This window comes from Chelonoidis abingdonii, chromosome 4, assembly GCF_003597395.2.
Source record: "Chelonoidis abingdonii isolate Lonesome George chromosome 4, CheloAbing_2.0, whole genome shotgun sequence".
NCBI lineage: Eukaryota > Metazoa > Chordata > Testudines > Testudinidae > Chelonoidis > Chelonoidis abingdonii.
The window spans coordinates 112,960,725-112,982,139 of NC_133772.1; positions in this window are offsets into that span (position 1 = coordinate 112,960,725).

Here is a 21,415-nt window from a genome sequence, read left to right on the forward strand (position 1 = left end):
ACTGACCAGGGAGAGTAGCTGCTTTTTAGCAAGGTTTGTAGGGCAGGCCTCAACAGCATGGTTTTAATCCAGACCTTCTCATCAAAGTGAAGGAGAGCTTTCCCAGAGGACGGCGTGAACTGAAAGCTCAGAGGCCAGCCCTGTGACGTGCCTCCGCTGTCTGTGTCTCTGCTTAAAGCTCTCACACCTAAACCTGCAAAAATGGCTTTCAAAGGGGCCGCCTCCTTGTTGTCCCAATTGTGGCTGTTGGGCGGTGGCACCTCTGCCTCCCATTTGTGTGGTCTGGAATGACCTCTCATTCTCCCCAGAGAAAACAGCCTCCTTCCCCGCAGCAGGCCGCCATGTAGTTTCCTTCTCTGGGTTATATTTCAAGGGAACCGACATTTCTTTTTGATAGTTCCTTATTTCTGCCCTAGCTCCCTCTGCTGGCTCTATGGCAGCGCAACACAAACCAAGGCCAGAGGCAGTGTATGCTCCCGGCCAGGGTCCTGTTTGCTGCAGAGACTAACCTACGCCTGGAAGTGGACTCCAGAGTCTGGTACTACTTTATAGAGGTGCTTACTGGGGCACTGAAGTTTGATCTGGAACCAAAGAGGAGCATCAACTGTGATGGGTCTGTCCCACCTCCTATAATATTCAATGCTGTCCTGTATTTCTATAGGACCTCCCATCCCAGGGATTATCAAAGTTTCCCTTTACAAACTGCATTCTGTAGCGACAGGAATCATTTAATCCACACTGAAATCTAGCCACGTCTGGGGTGGAGTGAGGCAGCTATTTAACAATTCCACCACACAGCCTGAGAGTAGAGGACACGAAGTGAAACAGAATCCCAAATCCAGCTGAAATAACACAGAGAATCCAGGAAGGAAGAAAAACATTTATGGAGAGAGAATTTAGTCAAGTTTTAACCAAGTGCTCCATGTAGCACAACTGCCACTGCCCCATGCAGGGGGCGGGGGTATTGGAGTCAGTGCTCATTCAGCCCTCATCACCACCTCAGGCCACTCCCAGCAATGGAACCACTGAAAAGCATCAATCCGCCCCAATATCACCAACCCCCCCACCATCAAGCAGAACCCCCAATATCAGTGCACCCCCATTGTCCTCCCAAATCAATTATTGCCATCTCCCTTCCCATCTCTTGGGAGGGCTCTTCTGCTGCTGCACCTGTACCTTTGCCAGCCCTGGAAGGGGCAGTGGGCAAACTGCTGGACTCCAGGAGGTAAATGGGAGGGGGGTCAGACCTGGGCCAAAGGAGAGAGGCTCAGCCACAGTATCTGAATTCCCTTCATTCTCCATGGAGAGTGAAAGCCAGGGGAGCCGCCGCCTCCTTTCTCTGCTCCCTGGATGGAGTGCACCCCTGACCCTGCTCCAGGTCTTTGCTGCAGCCAGGTAGCAGAGACTTGTGTAGGGCTGCTCCAAATGTGAAAGGAGGCCTTTCTTGGGTCAGCCCACCAGCTGAGGACTGACTAGGGGCACCAAGTGCAGTCACACCTGCCCAGCCCTAGGACCAGTTCAGGATGAGTAAATGTTCACATGGGGCGATGGAGGGAAGTCCAGCTATTTGTCTCCATGTCCAAAGGCAAAGACACAACACACACAAATGGCACAGCAGCAATGCACATGAATGTGCGAGTATGTGGGGGGGAAGGAGCCATGTTCTGTATGGATGGGATTACTTTGCCCTGCTGGACATACCACACCAGTGGCAGCACTGCTCTGCCTCAACTGCAAGCTGTACCCAGCCCTATAAGCCATTCAGACACAATGTGGTTACCAAGTCTGAGTCACTCTCCTGGGCAAATCTGTGTCTAATGGGGGCTCCAGAGCCTGCTGCATTCCTGGTGAGGGGAAGTAGGAGCAGGCAGAGGGGCCATAATCTGAGCAGGCAGAGCTGGCTACAGCCCATGGGGCCAGTACAGGACTGTGAGTATGGGCAACAGGCTGGCTTTAGATCTCGTAAACAGGGAAGCAGTACTGGTGGTCTCAGATCCACCCACAAAGAGCCAGATCCTCCCCTGAATCCCACAGGCCTAGCCTCTGGGCACTATTGCTTTAGGAGCACAGAGGCACTTCTCCAGGAGTCCTGCAAAATCTGTCTTGCTGCCTTTCTGAAAGCTCTGTGATGTACTTTCAGCATCCTCCAGGCAATGCTTGCAATTGTATCCCATGCCCGGCATTATCCTGCAGATCGCTGTCAGACAGCCCACTGTCTTAAAAAAGCTGCAACGTGTCTGTCGGAGCTGGATGTTAGTGCTTCAGCACAGTTCTGAAGGGGATTTGGTCCTTGTTGTGGTGTGCTGGCCTCCAGCATACCACCTTGTGCTCCTGTGAGTGCATTGCACTCAGAATCTCTTCCCCCTCCCAGCCACCCCCAGTCAGGGCCGACGCTTCCGTTGAGGCGAACTAGGCAATCGCCTAGGGCGCCAGGATTTTCAGGGGGCCACATTTTGCCAGGGGGGGGCAGCAGGCAGCTCCGGTGGACCTGCTGCAGTCATGCCTGCGGAGGGTCCATTGGTCTGCAGCTCCGGTGGAGCTGCTGCAGGCCTGCCTGCGGACGGTCCGCTGGTCCCACGCAGCTCCGGTGGACCTCCCATAGGCATGGCTGCGGACCAACGGACCCTCCACAGAAATGGCTGCGGCAGCTCCACCGGAGCTGCGGGAGCAGCGCGCGGGGCAGTGGAATGGCTGTGCACCTAGGGCGTGAAAAACTCTAGTGCCGGTCCTGCCCCAAGTTCTTCCAGTCCCTTACTCCAACTTGTCTGGTTCAAAACAGGTTCTCTTGTCATGGCATCTGATTCGTGTCTTTCTGTAATACGTAACTTGCTTTGTTAGTCACCTCATTCACCCCCATCTTGGGCTGCATAAGAGTCCTTGTCAGCTGTCTTGTCCTGGTCCCCTTCCTGGAGCTGGGCCTATACTTCAAATGGTCACTCTTTCAAAACAGGAGTCTCAAGATATCCTCCTGGAACAGACAATACTTCAGTGAAAAATGAACCTGCTCTCTCCTTAATGCAGGTGCCCAGCCCGCCTCCTGGAGCTGAGTAATTCAGGCAGTTATTACTGCCCTCCTTAAGCCAAGAGTCCCCAGCTCCCCTCCATGGAGCTGGGTTGTAATTTAGCCTGCTGCAGGCCGTCACCCAGCTTCTCCCTCTGCTGGCCCCTTTTCCCCAATTCATCAAGCTCAGCGAGTTCAGCAGGCAGCCTTCTACTGGCATGTCCTCTGCTACAAGGAGGAGGCAGGATATATACGAGTTCCCCTCTTTACAGCTCATCCTACTTGGCTGGGTGAGAGGAGAGCCTTGCCCTCCCTAAGGCGCCTGTCCCAGAGCCCTTAAAGAAGCAGTGATGAGATTTCCTCCCTAACCATCCCAGGACCGCTTCCTCTCTGTCAGTATCACCAAGGTCCTTGTATGAAAATATCAGACCATTCAAAATCTTAAATGGCTGCACCGTATGACCAGGGTGGGCTGAACCCTAGGTACCACTATCCTTATGGGACATACTATCCCCTCACACTCCTCTGCGTTAGTGAACATGAGTAGGGTGATGGAGGCGGCTCTGGTGAAATGTGCTGCTGTGGGAGAGCTTGACAGGAACAGTTTAGGCAGCAATAGGGAAAGCCCCTCCCACACTGTCCCACCACTATATCTTTAGTCTCTCTGTTAACACTTTTAACAGAAGAGCTAATTGGTGCCTGTTGTCACGTGGCCAAAGAAATTAAAAGGAACTGTCAGAAGGGTGAAATGCCTGCATACTACATGGAGACTGTAGTAGAGCAGGATCGGGGCTCAACCCTCCTTGAGGGCGGAGGGGAGCCACACCGGCTCACCGCACTCCGTCGGCCTCGGGCCCATCCCTTGCTGCGGTGCTGAGGGAACCGACAACAGTTAGTAAGTGGCTCAGGCCCTGTCAGTCGGGCTGGGCACTAAGCCAGAAGTCTATAAGCACAGGCCCTTGGGCAGGGCGGAGCAACACACAGTCTAGACTCAGGCCTTCAGCAGGGACTGAGCGATAAGGTAACCACCGTGAATGGCCTCCTCAGACCAAGGGAGGGGGAGTCTGCCACCCTTAAAGGGGTGGCAGGGGGAACGCAGGCCCTCCCACTCCACTGCGTTCCAGCCCGGGGCCCTAGCAGTGGTCAGCGCCGCTGACGGTCAGTGGGGGATCCTGACCGAAACACACTGACATGGGCTCAGGCGAGTCTGCAGCCAGACGGGAGTCGGCTGCCCCCGGGCCACTTCCAACCTCCCCCTCACTGGGTACCTGCCCTTCTCCAGCATCGTCCGGGGGGTCCCAAACCATGGGTTCCTCAGGGGGCCCAGCGTGGGGAGGTCCAGTCCACTCCTTGGGGCACCGGGCATCAGGAGGTCCGGACAGCTTCTCCACAGGCCGAGCGTCAGACAGCTCAGTCGGCTCCTCTGGGTACTGGCCCCAGGGGAGGTCAGGCCAGTACCCCTCCGGATACCGGGCATGGGGTAGGCCGGGCCCAGCGGGAGCTTGGGCCCCAGCGTCTGCCTTCTCCGGCAGCCTCCTCCTAACTGAGTGCTGAGGCTGGGCTTTTGTACTTCCTGTCCCACCCCTTGACTTCCGGGGGGCAGGGACAGGCAGCGGGGCCTCCGCCCATGGCCGCCCCTTCTCTGGCCTATTCCCCTCAGGAGCGCGGGGGATTGGGGCCCCCTCACTACACAGACTATTTAAAAAAGCCATAATAGGGGCTCAAACTAAATATCTACCCCCAAAATAAAAAAAAAGTAATGAGGACCAAAAAATACCACTATGGCTAAACAATAGAGTAAAAGAGATGGTTAGCAACAAAAAGGCATCCTTTAAAAATTGGAAGTCAAAGGCTACTGCGGAAAACAGAAAGGAGCATACCTCTGTCAAGTCAAGTGTAAAAGTATAACGAGGCTGGCCAAAAACAGAATTTGAAGAGCAACTAGTTAAGGAGACAAAAACTAACAGCAGAACTTTTTAAAAGTACATCAGAAGCAGGAAATCTGCCAGTCAGTGGGGCCACTGGATGATCAAGATGCTAAAGAAGCACACCAGGAAGACAAGGCCGTTATGAAGAAGCTGAATGAATTCTTTGCATCGGTCTTCACTGCAGAGGCTATGGGAGAGATCCTCATGTATTGCTTTTAGGTGACAAATTGGAGGAACTATCCCAGACAGAGATGTCAATAAGGAGGTTTTGGAACAAACTGATAATTTAAACAGTAATAAGTCACCAGGGCCAGATGGTATTCACCCAAGAGTTCTGAAGGAACTCAGATATGAAGTTGAAGAGCTACTGACTGGTATGTAAACTACTGCTTAAATCTGCCTCTGAACCAGAGGGCTAATGTAACACTGATTTTTTTTTTAAATGGCTTCAGAGGTGATTGTGGCAATTACATGCTGGTAGGCCTAACTTCAGTGTCAGGCAAATTGGTTGAAACTATAGTAAAAGAACAAAATTATCAGACACACAAATGAACATGTTACATTGGGGAAGAGTCGACACATTTTTTGTAAAAGGAAATTTTGCCTCACCAATCTATTAGGATTCTTTGAGGCTGTTGACAAGCATGTGGACAAGGTTGATCCAATGGATACAGTGTACTTGGGCTTTCAGAAAGGCTTTGACAAGTTCCCACACCAAAGGTTCTTAAGCAAATTGAGCAGTCGTGGGATAAGAGGGAAGGTCTAGTGGATCAGTAACTGGTTAAAAGATAGAAAACAAAGGATAGGAATAAATGGTCAGTTTTCATACTGAAGAGAGGTAAATAGCGGGGTCCCCCAAGGATGTGTACTGGGATCTATGCTGTGCAACATATTTATAAATGATCTGGAAAAGAGGGGTAAACAGTGAGGTGGCAAAATTACTCAAGATAGTGAAGTCCAAAGCAGACTGTGAAAAGTTACAAAGGAATATCACAATAGTGGATGACTGGGTGACAAAATGACAGATGAAATTCAATGTTGATAAATGCAAAGTAATGTATGTTGGAAAACATAATCCCAATTGTACATACAAAACAACGGGGGTCTAAATTAGCTGTTACCACTCAAGAAAGCGATCTTAGAGCCATGTTCTTTGAAAACATCCATTCAATGCACAACAGCAGTCAAAAAAGCTAACAGAATGTTAGAAACTATTAGGAAAGGGGTAAATAAAACAGAAAATATCATAAAACCATTATTTAAATTTGTGGTACCCTGCATTTTGACTATTGGGTGAAGTTTTGGTCACCCAAGTTCATAAAAGACATACTAGAATAGGAAAAGGTGCAGAGAAGGGCAATGAAAATGATGGATAAGGAACAGCTTCCATATGAGGAGAGATTTAAAAAAATGGATTGTTCAGCTTGAAAGAGATGACGAAGGGGACATATGATAGAGGTCTATATAATCGTGAATGATGTGGAGAAGGTGAATAAGGAAGTGTTATTTACCCCTTCACCTAACACAAGAACCAGGGGGTTCACCCAATGAAATTAATAACCAGCAGGTCTAAAACAAACAAAAGGAAGTACTTCACACAGTGCACAGTCAACTTGTGGACCTTGTTGCCGTGGGATGTTGTCAAGGCCGAAAGTACAACTGGGTTAAAAAAAGGTTTAGATAAGTTCATGGAGGCTATTAGCCAAGATGTCCAGGGACGCAACCCCATGATCTGGGTGTCTCTAAGCCTCCAAATGCCAGAAGCTGGAACTGGTCGGCAGCGGAGGGATCGCTTAAAATTATCTTATTTTGTTGATTCACTTTGAAGTATCTGGCACTGGTTACTGTCAGAGAGAGGCTACTAGGCTAGAGGGGCCATTGCTCTGACCTGGTATGGCCATTCTTATAAGAACCTACCACTTATCTCACACAAGTAATTGAGCAGATGATAAAATCAGTCTTCAGTGACCTCATCTGGATTCAGAGCAACAACCTAGAGATGAAAGACTCTGTCATTTCACTGCCACGCCCCTGAGCCACCCCAGTGACTGCTGGGAAACAATTCAATGCTGAGGTTTTACAGGCCAGCTTGCCTTCTGCACTCCTTTGTATACAGGGTGAATCGTCTTGCATTGTACTAGATGAAGTAAACCTGAAAGGGCCAAATGCTTTTTGCTCCATCTAATCCCTAATCCTTTTGCATTAGCTGCTCAAGGTGGTAATTACCATTCTGCCCCTGTCCGCGGCAAGGGGAATTAGCTTTGGCTGATTTGCTGCAATGTTGTACTGTCCGAACCAATAATAACTTTGTTGACATTCCAAACATGAATCGAAATCTATTTGAAAAGCAGCACGAGGACTTGCAGGCTCCATGCTTTGGCTGATATTAATTTTCCAACATGGGGCCACGGGGGAGGGGGGGCAGTGCTGGAAAAGAACAACCCTTCCAAGGAGTAAATACCAAACAGCATGCCGCTAAATTGATTTACACATGTTAAAATGTTTCCGCCTCTGGATTTATCTGACTGCTCTTTGTCTGGCTATGAAAGAGGTAAACCTAGATCTTGTATCAGACAAGATGATAGCCGGGGGGGACCTTGAAAAGGGTTGCCCTTGTGGCTAACGTGCCTTGTGAACATAGCTGTGCCTTTGCGTGTTATTTTCTGAGGCTTTTTGCCGCTCAGGAATTTCAAAGACTCTTTGCTGTGTTTTTCTGGAGTTTTCATGTGGCTGCTCTCCCATCCCCCTCTTCTGTGCGAGTAGTCATAAGTCTTTCAATTTTTTTAACCAGTCAGAAGCAGCTGCCACTCTACCCAGAATGATGAGCTGTCAACTGCAGAGTGACCTGGTTACACAAGTTAGAGAAGCAAAGAGGAATAACCAGGTCTGACTCGGCTTCCCAGCTTCTCTGAAACAAGAAAATCTTCCAGGGCTGAGGTAATCCTGGTGCTGCTGGGATGCGCAGCTCATCTTCCAGACATGTATAATCAAGGTCAAGGAGACTGCCTTTCTGCAACTCACTCCTCTTTAGCACGTGTATATGTCTGGGGTGCGGGAGGCTAAGGTGTGCATAGGATAATGATAACCCACTTGTGTGCAGTGTGTCTGCTATCGGTACTGGGCTCCTCTCTTGAGCTGCTCTCTTTAATGGGAGGTGACTAAGTGGGTCATATGCAGATTTACAAGTAGGCGTGCAACATACTTTGGATGGCAGTTTGTCACAACTTGTTGTGTTGGGCTCTTCCAAGGTGTGCTCCTATCTCATCAGATTCCACTTCACAGAGGCAAGCGGTGCAGTTCTAAGGTAAAATCCCACACAAGGCATTTCATTTAAATAGACAGCTTTTAACAGCGCCCCCTACAGGGCACCATTCATCCTGCTCGCTCCTTAATTCAAACACCCAGGAAGATACATGGGGGAAGGGATCTCTTGGCATTTTTCCAGCCTGTGAAGTGCCTACCACATCTATGGCCATGTACAAATTAATAATGATTAATAATACATTTCTGTTTTTCTTGCAAAAAAGCCTTTTATACAATACATACTTTATGCTTACAGGTGCTATGCCCCCAATTAAACCAGAGGGTTTCATGATCTTCCTGTGAAAATAACAACACTTGGCCCTTTCAGAGCAAGTACAAATATTTATTTAATTAAATCTCACTACTCCCCCACTGCGAAGTGTCACTGTCACCATTTGCAGATGGGGAAACTGAGGCACAGAGAGGTGGCAGGCCAGTTCCTCAAAGGTAGTTAGACATTAAGAGTGGGACCACCATCCTGGTTTGCCAGTCCAGAGGTACTGCACTCGCCTTCCATGCAACACTGAAGAGGCACGTTAACCACGATACCCCAACATTGTCCAGTGATTCCAATGTCTCGCGTCCACCCCAGCTGCCTTACTGCTACAAAGGCACTTTACCACCGTAATGACCTCAACAACAGAAATAGACCCAATCTCACTGGAGATTTCCGGTACTGCCTCCTGAAGAGAGGGCATATCCCTCCTCAGTCAAGGTCAGCATTTCACCACCCTTGCTGAGAACAAATTGGGCAATGTCCCACCAATCCCTCCTAAGGCGACAAACCTTTTGCCAGAACACCTTTGAGGCCGTCTGGTAGTCATTCTCCACGGTCTTTCCAAACTCCTCCCAAGCCCGGGCTTTTGCTTCAATGACTGCCACAGCCACAGCCCTCTTCACCAGCCGGTACCTCTCAGCTATATCAGGAGTCCTTTTCCTTGACAACTCCCCTCATCACTAGTGTCCACCAGTGGATCCTGGAGTTGCCACCATGACAGGCACCGAACGTAAAGTGGCAAAAGAGAATCAGGCCCAGGGTGGTAGGGCAGATTTATTTATGAAACACTTTTTAAATGTTGCTTCCTTATGTGTCTGGAGTTTCGAGCGCAACATCAATCTAAAGAAATGGGTTTATTTGGAGGGTGGCTGCCCAGTGGAGCTGTCTGCTGTGTGGCACTTGGCTCCAGGAAGCCGTGAGCCTCCTGTCAGCTGACTCCTTAATAGCGCCTCTAACTTTAATAAAACGAAGATGGAAGAGATTGCTAAATGGCGGCTAATAAATAAAGCGACGCGCATGGAGCCTAGTAATATAATATTGCTCTTAAAGGAAATATGAAAAATAGTAATCATGGCCATTGTTATTACTATCTTGTCCTTCAATGTGCCTAAACTATCCATCACACTGATAAGGCTGAAAGAAATACCCAGCGTTTAGCAAAACAAGATGCATACTTCACAGCGTGGTCAGTCACAGCAAGCATGTGGCTGCCTTTTCCACATCCATTCTGTGCCAGAACCTCTTTCACTTTGCTGCCTTCTATGGGTGTCAGATAAATCAACAGTACTGAAGCAGAAAGACCCCCGCAGTGTAGCCATCCACAGGGAAATAGTCATCCTTCATCAGAACAAATGGAACCCTGAGTAGGACAGTAACAAGGCAACGTGGGCCGGGGATTTATTTTGATGTATCCACATATCTAAAATACATTGCAGTCAGCCATTGGGGCCTGTTGGGGGTGGTAGTGGTGGTAGCCTGTCTTAGTTGAGCCATAATGGGGGAAAGTCCATTGAAAGCATCTTGTCACTGCTAGCTTTGCACAAGATGTTGATGCTCAGTATTACAGTAGTAGAATTTTACTCTGAAGAAATGGTATGTTGCTTAACGTACTATTTTTCAATTATGTTTTTAGATGATGAGCATTGTTAAGTACAGAATAATACGAATTAGGGACTGGCAAGATGATCTTAGGTCAGCTACTTCAAGCCTCTGCCTTATAGCTTTGTTCCCCACAGTGTATTCTCCAGGCCTCTGCCCAGTCCAGTTTACATGATTCATAGAAAGGAATTTCCACCACTTTCATGAGGAGACTACTCCACTGACCTGCTGTTAGGAATAATATTCCTGGTATTCAGCTTACAATCAGTGTCTTCTTATTACTGCTAGTAAGAACCCCTGGCAAACCCACCCCCACTCCCACGCAGCTCCTCCTTTTCTGTTGAGGTCAACTAGGCATCAGACACGAAGCCAGGAATGCCTAAATTCTAATCCTGAGCCTACCACCAACGATTTGGAAAAGAGAAGACTGAGAGGGGACATGATAGCAGTTTTCAGGTATCTAAAAGTGTCTCATCAGCAGGAGGGAGAAAACTTGTTCATCTTAGCCTCTAATGATAGAACAAGAAGCAATGGACTTAAAATGCAGCATGGGAGATTTAAGTTGGACATTAGGAAAAAGTTCCTAACTGTCAGGGTGGTTAAACACTGGAATAAATTGCCTAGGGAGGTTGTGGAATCTCCATCTCTGGAGATATTTAAGAATAGGTTAGATAAATGTCTTTCAGGGATGGTCTAGACAGTATTTAGTCCTGCCATGAGGGCAGGGGACTGGACTCGATGACCTCTCGAGGTCCCTTCCAGTCCTAGAGTCTATGAATCTATGAATTAGTGTGGCCTTGGGTGAGTCCCTCAACCTCGCTTTGTCAGTATCACCGTTTGTAAAAGGGGGATAATAATTTTTTTACCATAGTGACCTACCCTGGGTGATGTGAAACTTTATTATTATATGTGTGCAAAACCAATGGGAGATCACAATTGCTGAATACTTTTGTTGGCATTTACCCCCTTCAAACACTTAAGAGGCTACAGACCCTGAAACTCAGACATCCAAATGAAATATTGTTAAACATGAAACATAAATCACACTCATGCACTGGCATGCTGAGTGAAGGCTGCCACTCGGGTTTTAACTCAGCCTCATTATGCAGGCATTGTAGCAAGGCTGGTCTTCTACCCAAGGACCTCACAACACTAGGTCCTGTTATATGTCCCAGATGGTTCCTCACAAATAAATTGTACAGCAGCTGCAGAGGCTGCTGAGCAAAGAGACAAAGAAACTGAGCAAAGAGACACTCTGGAGCCCCCTCCCAGAAAGCGGGAGGGGGCTCCGGGCTGGGGAGAATGGTGCGGGGGGAGCAGAAGGAGGTGAGGGCTCAGACTGAGGGTGTGGGCTCTGGGATGGGGCTAGGAATGATAGATTTGGGGTGCAAGAGGGCAGGAGGGGGAGCAGGGCTGGGGAAGGGGGTTGGGGTGTGGGGAGAGGCTCAGTGGTGCAGGCTTCAAGTGGGACTTACCTCAAGCAGCTCCCAGAAGCAGCAGCATGTCCCTTCTCTGGCTTCTATGTGAGGCGCAGCCCAATGGTTCTGCACGCTGCCCCATCTGTAGGCATTGCTCCTGCAGCTCCTATTGGCTTTGGTTCCCGGCCAGTGGGAACTGCAGGGGTGGTGCTTGGGGCAGGGGCAGCGTGCAGCTATGCCGCTACTTCCAGGAGCCGTGTGGTGTGGCCCACAACCCTGCTCCCCGTCTGGAGCACCAGAGTGCTGGAGCCGGGCAAGCCACAGACCCCACTCTCCAGTGGGAGCTCGAGGGTTGGATTAAAATGGCTGGCAGGCTGGAGCCGGCCTTTGGGATGTAGTTTTCCCATCCCTGGTCTAAACAGCTGCCCAGATACCCCACCATTAGGGTGAGTCTAAGGAGGAGTAGGGGTGCTTACTGGGAAGTGAAGAGGACTGCCATGGGTCTGTCACACTGGTAAAATACATATTTTCTTAGTGACATATGAATTGCTGAAGCGACAACCCAGGGCAAACTCCTGCATCATGTTGTCTCATCACTCACTGCACAGTGCTATAGCAATGGCATTGTGTCAAGCCAAAATAAGTTTGAGGAATGTTTTATTGGTCTCTGTGATGGAGTGTTCAGCCCATCCCAACCCTGAAGGGGTTAAGGTGGCCCAGAAGAGGCCAATTAACCTTCATAGTTGTGCCTGGAGGTAGGCATAGGGCTGTATAAATTACTAACGGCTGCTGATGCCCAGCTGGGAGAGAAGCTGGGCAAGGAATATAAAGAGAGAAAGTTTGTAGCAGAAGATGGCTGTAAGGGGAGGATCTGCTGTCATTTGCTAGCAGCGGAGGGGAGAGAAGGAGAACTAGCCCTAGGGTCAATCCCAGATGAATTGTGAAGAAAGAAAGTCTGAGGGTAGGAGGAAGCCAAGGGAAACAGCAGCAAGAGGGAGACTGTGCAGACTGTGGCTGCTTGTTATAGGGTCCCTGGGCTGGAACCCAGTGTAGAGGAAGGGCCTGAGTTCCCCTACAGTCACTGGGAAGTGGTGCAGAACTGTTGGAGGTACCATGCAGACACTTGGTCTGGCGAGACTTTGATACCCCAGAAGGGGAGACCATATGTTGACCTAGCTGGAGGGATGAATTGCAAACAGGGGGAACTGTGAACTACAGGAAGAGTGACCACTACAGCGAAGGAGTGACCACTGGCAGGGGGTGCCATAGGCGAAGAAAGCTGCTATGCCACACCCAGTCAGGAGGGGTCACTCTTGTGGTGAGTGGAAACCCATTACAGTCTCCTCAAAATTAGGACCACCCTCATCTTAGTTGAAGTCCCAGCAGGACAAGCATCCACGTCAGAAAAATCATCAGTGCCACTGGTGTGAAATGGTCCCCCTCTGACTGTCTCAACAGAAAGTCAAGTACTCGGTAGGTTATGGAGACTGAACTTCCCTCTCATATCTAGAGGAAGGTCCTTCCAGGGAGGACTAAGAAGCATTGGTCATTCAAAGACATAGATAACCAAGCTGCCTTCTAACTTCCAAATTCATGCACTAGTGTAGAGTAGTGCAAGCATGTGTGTGAATTTTGCATTAGTGCTGCTGCTCAGATTGTCCTTGCTGTGTGTGTAAATAGGACGGACGTCTGCCCACCTCCAGGGCTGTGTATTTGGCGCCCCTTTCCAGCAGGAAACATTCACAAAAAATGAAAAGCATGACAAAGTTTGGGAATATCCCAGAAAAAGTGGGCCAGGATATTCCCCCACAAACCTCACATCCCCTCTTTCCACTGCCATAAACTGTCATAGGACAGCAGAGGCAAATGTTTCATCTGTAGACCTGACTGGAGCTTTGGCAAAAGTTCTGAGAACAATAGTTAATTTTTAAGCGTTCTGGGGGCATTTTATCAAGAAAAGATGATAAATCAACCTGTCCAGGATTTGAGTGGAGGTCTCCCATGTGGGACAGCAGAGAACGTCGACTGCTAGCCGCTCATCAGTTGGACAAATATGGACAACTGTACAAAGGCTCTCTGCTGACAGCTAATGAGCACCATCCGCTCCCACTGATCTGGCACCATTTGGACAAGGTGAAAGGTCACCTGGCAGCTGAGAACTTCCAACTCGTTCCACAAAACTTCCCCCAGTGCCACCAATTGTTTAGCCTCCATCCCAGCTGGCTCCCCAGGACCACCCAGCCTGTCCCCCTCAGATAGTGACAGCGAACTGCAAAGGCAATTACCTAGCCGCCAAGTTAAATTAGCACCATTGAGCTCTCTCTCTTTTTTCTCTCTCTCACACACTGAAGCACTTACCTGAAATTAGCCGCGGTCGGCGCTTTGCAGAGGTGAATACGATTGTGATTATGAATGCACTTCTTGTTTGTCTTTTCAGTGCCGAAATCCTGTCAGCGAGGAGAAGCGATAATAACATGCTATTAAGTTCTTTCTGGATAATGTAATTCAGGAGTCAGGAGGCAGTTTGGTCATTTATGCCTATGTAAAGCTTAGAATAATTTTTCAGTGTCATTATCTTCTATTTCAAAGAGCCCATTCCAAATATCAATATACAGACCCTTCTCTGAACCACCTCCTCCTTGTTTTTATGGGCTTCTCCCACCTTTTATTCTTGTCAGCTCTGAATTTTCAGGGATTTTATTTCTGTTTCCAGCCGTCGTTCACTGCCCTGCTCCCCTCCCCCGCACCTCTCTTCCTCCCTTTCCCTTTAGAGTGAATTTAGGAATTTACTAATATCTATTTAGCATCTATAAATTGAGACCAGCTCCTCACAGATGCTGAGCGCCTGGGAAATGGCTGCCTGTGATAGCAGGGGAGGTCAGTTCAAATCTCAATACTGGCAGAGTGCAGTACATTCTTCCAAAACAAAGAGAGAACAGCCAGGCCTGTGAAATTTAACAGTAGGCATATTCCCCCCAGTGCTATTTGGTAAATATCTAAATACACTGTAGAGTATTCAGTGATATTCCTGTTCTGTTATTTATCGGGAGCAGAACTGCTGCAAGGGCCCAGGAGGGTTAGTGGGTTAATAGAGTCATTGCTCAGTTCTAGAGAGTGGGAATCAAATCCACTGAGATCACATGTGCAATGAATTTAGTTGCCTCAGCCTAGCCCCCAGGGACCATTTGTCCATATTTCCAAATTACCATGAAATTCAACTCAATAGCAGGCTGTGCTTTGTCAGGTCCAGGATGGGAAAAGCAGGCAGTACTGAGGAATATTGGCAGAGCTGTGGGGGCTCAGACCTGGAATAGCAGGGGGAGTTTCAAGTCAGAGATGAGGAGCATCAGTAGAGCTGTGCAGGGAACTTTCACTTTGCCCGTCTGCTCTACAACTGATTGTTGGCAGCACTATTGGGTCCTCAACTTCATGTGCCCCAAATACATCCATAGCATGTAAGGTCTTTCCTGTCACAAGGAGATGGCAGGCTTCTGGAAGCACTCACCTCCCTTCTGACCCTCCAGTGCATCTGACCAACCTGCATTTGGGTGAGTTTCTCTCTCTCTCCAGGACCAAGTAAAATCCAAGCAGAGTCTCTTCCCACACTGGTGTCTCGCCCAGAGCCCCTGCTGGGCTACTCGGCTGATCTCTGCCAAAACCCAGAGCAGGAACAAGTCTCACAGTCTGTCAGCAGAGAAAGAATCTTGGCCATGTCCAGCACAGGCTGACCAAGCACAAGGAGCTGAGAAACTTCAGGTGTGGAATGGTAGAATCTCTCCTGGCTACAGGCATTATCTATGGCCATCTCAAGAATGCAGCTTGAGGTACAGACTGCAACATGCTGACTTGTGTGCATGTGAGTAGTCATGGTCACTGTTAACTATCAGAGGGGTAGCCGTGTTAGTCTGGATCTGTAAAAGTAGGAAAGAATCCTGTGGCACCTTATAGACTAACAGACGTTTTGGAGCATGAGCTTTCGTGGGTGAATACATCTGACGAAGTGGGTATTCACCCACGAAAGCTCATGCTCCAAAATGTCTGTTAGTCTATAAGGTGCCACAGGATTCTTTGATGGTCACTGTTGCTGTCCTTTGAAGACACACACATGAACAGGTCTGGGAATGTATCAGTTCCTTCTCTGGCTTGTGTGCATAGACACTACTGCCTCCTACTAGACTTCAGAAATACTTATTAATTATTATCAACTCTCCCAGTTGCCCTCTGTTGGCCTCTTGTTAACTGGCTAATTTTTCATAGGCATCACAGCAGTAGGAGAGTGGCCTTGCAGTCTAGTTCAGGCCACGTGTTCCATACGTTCAGACTGGCATGGAAAGAGACCCATGCACATTTGCAAAAGACATAGTCAAATGGTGAACCGGTTCCCTCTCCTGAAAGAGCTTCTCCGTTAGCCCTGCTGAGTGAGTCCTTTGTTCTCAGCACCAAAGATCATGAGCTCAGTGCTCTGGCAGGCAGCACCCCAGCGTGTGTGACTGCGTGGTACGTAGTCTTGGATCGCTAGAATATTCCCTTCTCAGGAGCAAAGCCAGAGGAGGCATGTGCCACGCATTAGTAGCAGCAGCAGCAGTTAGCCTGTTCCGGATGGGTTCTTGCTCCCTCTCCTTGGGCACAGCCTCTCCACATGAGTTATATGCTGAGCTTGATGCATCATTATGTTCTTTGCTCACGCTTTTGTCGAGTGCGTGCTTCAGCGTATGCAGTTAATGGATATTTTCGCCCTGAAATAGCCCCCAGGAAAGAAAGCACAGAGGCTCCTTAACAGATGCAACTTCAACACCAGCCTACACTACAGGCATGAAAACAGACAGATGTCTCTGAGTGAATGCAGCAAAAATTACCATCCAGAACTGGGGCTGAAAAACAATCAGGCTCCTCTTCTGCATGCATAGGGCACAACTGAAGAGGAGACTTTTATTTCATTAAGTTAATTGGCAACAGTCTCTGAATTGCCAGATGTGGACTTAACTTTGCCTCTGGGTCTTGGAAAATGCTCTCTGCCATGTTTAAAAATATAAAGGCAAAGGCATAAAACTCTTTCTGTTTCCTGCATCCTGTCTCTGTCATTGCTTTGGTGCTGATGGAAGGGGAAATGTTCTTCCTTTTGCCCCTTGTTTTTCCTAGGGAGGGATGCAGGCTTTCCCCTGCTGAGGAGAGAAAGTTTGTAAGATTCAAATAAGATTCAGCCCCACTCTGTATTGTGGAAGGAGCTAACCGCTTCTAAAAGCAGATGATTGAGACTCAAGTGCCAGCCAAACCAGAGGGAGGAGCCACGATGTTAGCATGCATGGTCTCATTAGCATAGAAGGTGTAGTATAATCTGCACAGAGTGCAGACCCATACGTCTATCAGTGCCTAGAAGGTGCAGGCTCATTAGCATAGTGCAGTGGTTCTCAACCTATTTACCATGGTGGGCTGCTTATGCAGCTCTCCATGTTATGTGGGCTGCATTCACACACACTATATATTATCTGTATGGCCCTTAGAATGTCACATGGGCCGCAGCTGTGTGTTGATTGGGCCGTGAATTGAGAACCACTGGCATAGTGGCATGGCCTCCTTGCCATATATGGAATGACATAAGCAGCATACAGGGTTTGAGGCTGTGGCTCTGTTTACATAGCAGATGTGGCTTTATACACCTGGGCAATGAAGGCCTACCTGTGTTGGGGTTTGGCCCCACTTGCACAGGGTCTTAGATTGACTGCATAAAGGGCGTGGGTGCAGTGACTTGCAGCTGATGCTAGCTATGGTAAGGTCACAATTGTGTGGCTGTCCCTGCTGAAGCTGTGGACAGTGTCAAACTGCAATCTGCTACAAGGGAAAAAGGAGTAACAGGAAAACAGGATTGGATGTTCCAAGGGCTGTGTCCTGTGCAGCATCCACGGTTTAAAAGAGCAAGGCCCAGCTGCCTACTCAGAGTGCAACCAGCCTAGTCTGCCCAGCCCAAGCCCATGGCTGCCCTCATCCTGCCTGTCTGCTCTCTCCATGCACAGGCAGCTCACAAAGCCCAGTTTCTCTCCCTCTCATGCCATCTGCAATAGACCTTCTTAGCCCCCCTCCTTCTTGTCTTTAGCTGCTACCCCAGCCCAGATCCCCTCTTCTTCCCACGTGGGGACAGCCCTCTCAGCCTGACTCCCCTCTCCCCCTTTGCATGTGGCCAGCCAATCCAGCTCTGCTTCAGTCTCAGTGGGGGTTGTGATGTCATAATTCCATGATACTCTGCCATTCCTTAGCACCTTCCATGCAAGGATCTGAAAGCCTTTAGTGAACAGGAAATGAATTTAGCCTCACCAATCTCTGGCAGTTGAGAAAGATTATTCTCCCCATTGTACAGACAGGGAAACTGAGGAACAGAGCAGAAGAATGACTTACCCAAGGACAGTGTCTACAGCAAGACTGGGAATGAAGTGCAGTCTCCTTCTTCCCTAGTTCTGTGCTTTCACCACTAGACTATACTTTCTCCTTTCCTGTCCTAACTTTCTGAAGCTGATCTGGATGAATCCCCTACCATGCTAGTTTGGGATGAGAAGTCTGTTCGTTCCACCAGCAGTCTGGACAAAGTGACATTTGAATTTGGCAGCAGAGTGGCCGGGCAGGATAAGGGTCTGTCAGGTATGTACTAGTTCTCAGCCTCATTTGGGGCTTCAAGGTTAACCTGCTGCTGTATCTGTGATATACCAGGGGTTTATCATCTGTTTTAGGTTACTCCTGAAAATAAGATTACTGGGTTTCCAGCACCGGCACAGCTGAGAACTATCACACACTGTGGGACAGATAGCTAGGCCTGGAATAGCAGACCAGGACTGAGCTGCATCAGCTGAGCAGTGTAGGGAACTGGAATGGCTAGGAATGCTGCAGGTCAAGCCTGCACCACCCCATACGTGATAAGAGTGTTCCCTCGGGTCCAAGTGCAGAAACTCTATTAGCTACGGTTAAACTATCAAGCCAGTAGCAAGAGTAATGTTGTCTGCCCCAGCCACTAGGGGGTAACTATTACAGCTCCTCACATACCGCCTACAGTATGAGCATGCATGATGCAGTTCACGTGCAGGGCTTTTTTCCCAGCCATCTGCTGATATTTTTTTTTTGTTTGTTTTTTTGTCTGATTATTGTTTTAAAACCCTATTTCACAGTGGAAATAAGTAAATCCACCCTTGCTCCCTGTTCACTGCATCTTCAGCCAATCATGCTGCAGGAGCCAGAGAGACTTCCCAGTGTGTGGGTGCCAGAGGATTGTGTCAGTCCCTTGCATGTTGATGGGCCTTTTGGTTGATGGGATTATCCATTCAGAAAATGAGGAGACAAATCTTCACAGGAACAGACTAGGAGGAGGTGGTAGAGTTAATCTCACTGTTCAAGGGCGGCCGTTGTGGAGGGAGACAGTGGGCAAGAGTCAAGAAACAACACTCCATATGGAGGGAGAAACACGGGGGTAGAGAATGGGACAAAAGCGAACAGACAAAGAGAAAAGTCAAGGACTCTTGCCTCCCTGTGAGTGACAGGAGGGGATCACTGCATCCCAGCAGCAAGGGACTCATAACTCACCATCCCAAGGGACCATTTCAGGTTCTCTGCCAGGAAATAGAGGTCACTGTGTTCAGAACCAGGACAAGTGCAGAGTGCAGTGTAGCGGTTAGTGTCTATCTATAACCACTGCCCTCTGCTGGATGGAATCAGAACTGCTTGATCATGTGTCACGTGCCCTGTATGGCTAACAGATAATTTCCTTTAGCTCAAGTGCTGGACGGCACTCTGCTTCTGAAAAATAATTTGAGCTCTTGCCTGCCTTATAAAGGCCGTGCTGAGTGACTACAGTATGATGTATAGAGATGGCTATTAGCTCTTGGGTAGAAACATTTCGTCACGAAAAGAATTCAACGTGGGTTTTACACCAGACCTATTGAATGGGGCAGAGGGTTTCATCACTCTCCGTGCATCTTCAGCCTGGTCAGCCATATCCAGTGAAACTTGTTAGTTCTCTATCTTATGCTGAATCTTAATATGTTAATTTAAGGCTTCCACTAACCTGAGGGACACTTCCACATAGCTCCTTCTATTACAAGTGCTTTGAGATTTATGGATGAAAAGTATTGAAATTTCTAAGTGTCAGTGCCTGAGATACAAAATAAATAACAGTGGCAATTAAAACATCTGTTTTACCTTGTTACGGCAGGCATCAGCAGGTGGCACTCTTACAAATAATCTCCCAAGTTATTTTTCCTAGCATGTGAGCAAATGTTCAGTTTTGGGAAGACGTGCTGTGTGGTATTAGTCTGGGTTATGCAAGGCTCTGTGTAGAGGTGGTCAATGTGGGAGAGGGAGTTGTATGAGCAGCAGGAGAGTTTGGTCTCTGAATCAATTCTTGAGGAGGAATTGCTGGCCATTGGGCTGAGAAGATCCCTGAAAGAAGAGTGTATCCTGCAGGCTGTTTGACCATCTCTGTTCTGGGACTGGTTTATATGTGTAAATAAAACAAGTTACATTCTGAATAAACCCAGATGCCACATCACTATTTCTCTTCCACTGGGAAGATGGCCTGCAGGGCCCTGAACGTCTGCTATCACAGAGGCAGAAGGGCAACACCAGAGCCAGAGAGGGCCGCTGGTGTTGGAAGGAGCAATGTTAACCTTGAGTATGATTTTGAAAACACTCTTTTGAGCATAGGAACTTCCAGAGTAGCTCAGACCAGCAGCCCATCTAGGTCAGTATTCCTTCTCTAACAGGGCCAGTACCAGTGCTTCAGAAGAAGGCACAAGAAACTCAATAGTGGACTTGCATTTAGGGGAAATTTCTTCCTACTCCTCTACCTAATCAGTGCTTGGCATAAGCCCTGAAACAGGTGTTTGTCTCCTCTGATTTTTTTAAAAAAATCCTGTCAAATTTAACTGAAGTTCTCTCATTCATATTGATATAGTGCTTTACAAATACTGAATTATTGTTACAGGGTGAGCAGGCACTTTATGAGGTTCTCAAGCTCTAGGTCCCATTTGTGGCTGATTTTCCTCCTGGATATAGGAAGGCCTGTTGGGAAGTTGGATAGAAAGCACTTCCTACCACCACCGAGGGAGATACATCCTGGTGAGTGCAGCAACTGGCTGAGGTAATTCTCCAGAGACTGGGTAGTGGCTAGGGCAGGCATGGATTGCTATGGAGAGGGAGCTGGGAGGGGGGCTGAAAAGGGGTTGGCTGGAGAAGGCCAAGAGAGAGGCCCACATGCAGATAGGTGGGAAGTAGTCCTGGGAATCGTAAAGTGAGTGGTTTGATGCTGAAGGTGGGGAACTGATCCATTGTATAGAGTTCCAAGGTCCAAGCCTGGAGTGGAGAGAGACCCTGGGGTTCCCAACAATGCTACCTACTGGAGGGTTTGTAACTCCTGTGGGTTTGTAACTCACAGCTGATAAAGTAAATCCAACAATTATCTCCAGCTTTCCTCCAGTGACTTGGAGTAATGTGATTATCCCTAGCTGACAGCAAGGGAAACTGAGACACGGAGTGTTTACTTGACCTGTCACAAGTTCACAAAAAAAGCTAGTGGCAAAGGGAGGAATATAACCAGCAGTTCTAAGCTACTGGTTCCATGCCGAGTGCACTAAGTCAACTCCCCTTTCTTTGAGTGAATACTCTTCCTCCATCTGTGCCCCCACATTCCCTTGCTGCCTTCAACCACAATGCAGCATTGTTGATTGTCTAATTTGTGATGGAACTTCTGAGGTTCTAGCATCCATTCTGATAACCTTCCCTCCCAAAGTCAGACCCTTACCCCCTCACTTCCTTGATACAATGAATTTTGTGCTGGTGAAAGATACTATCATAGAGCACTGGACACTGATCATTTCTGACTACTCCCAGAACGGGGACAGTCCTGGCAATG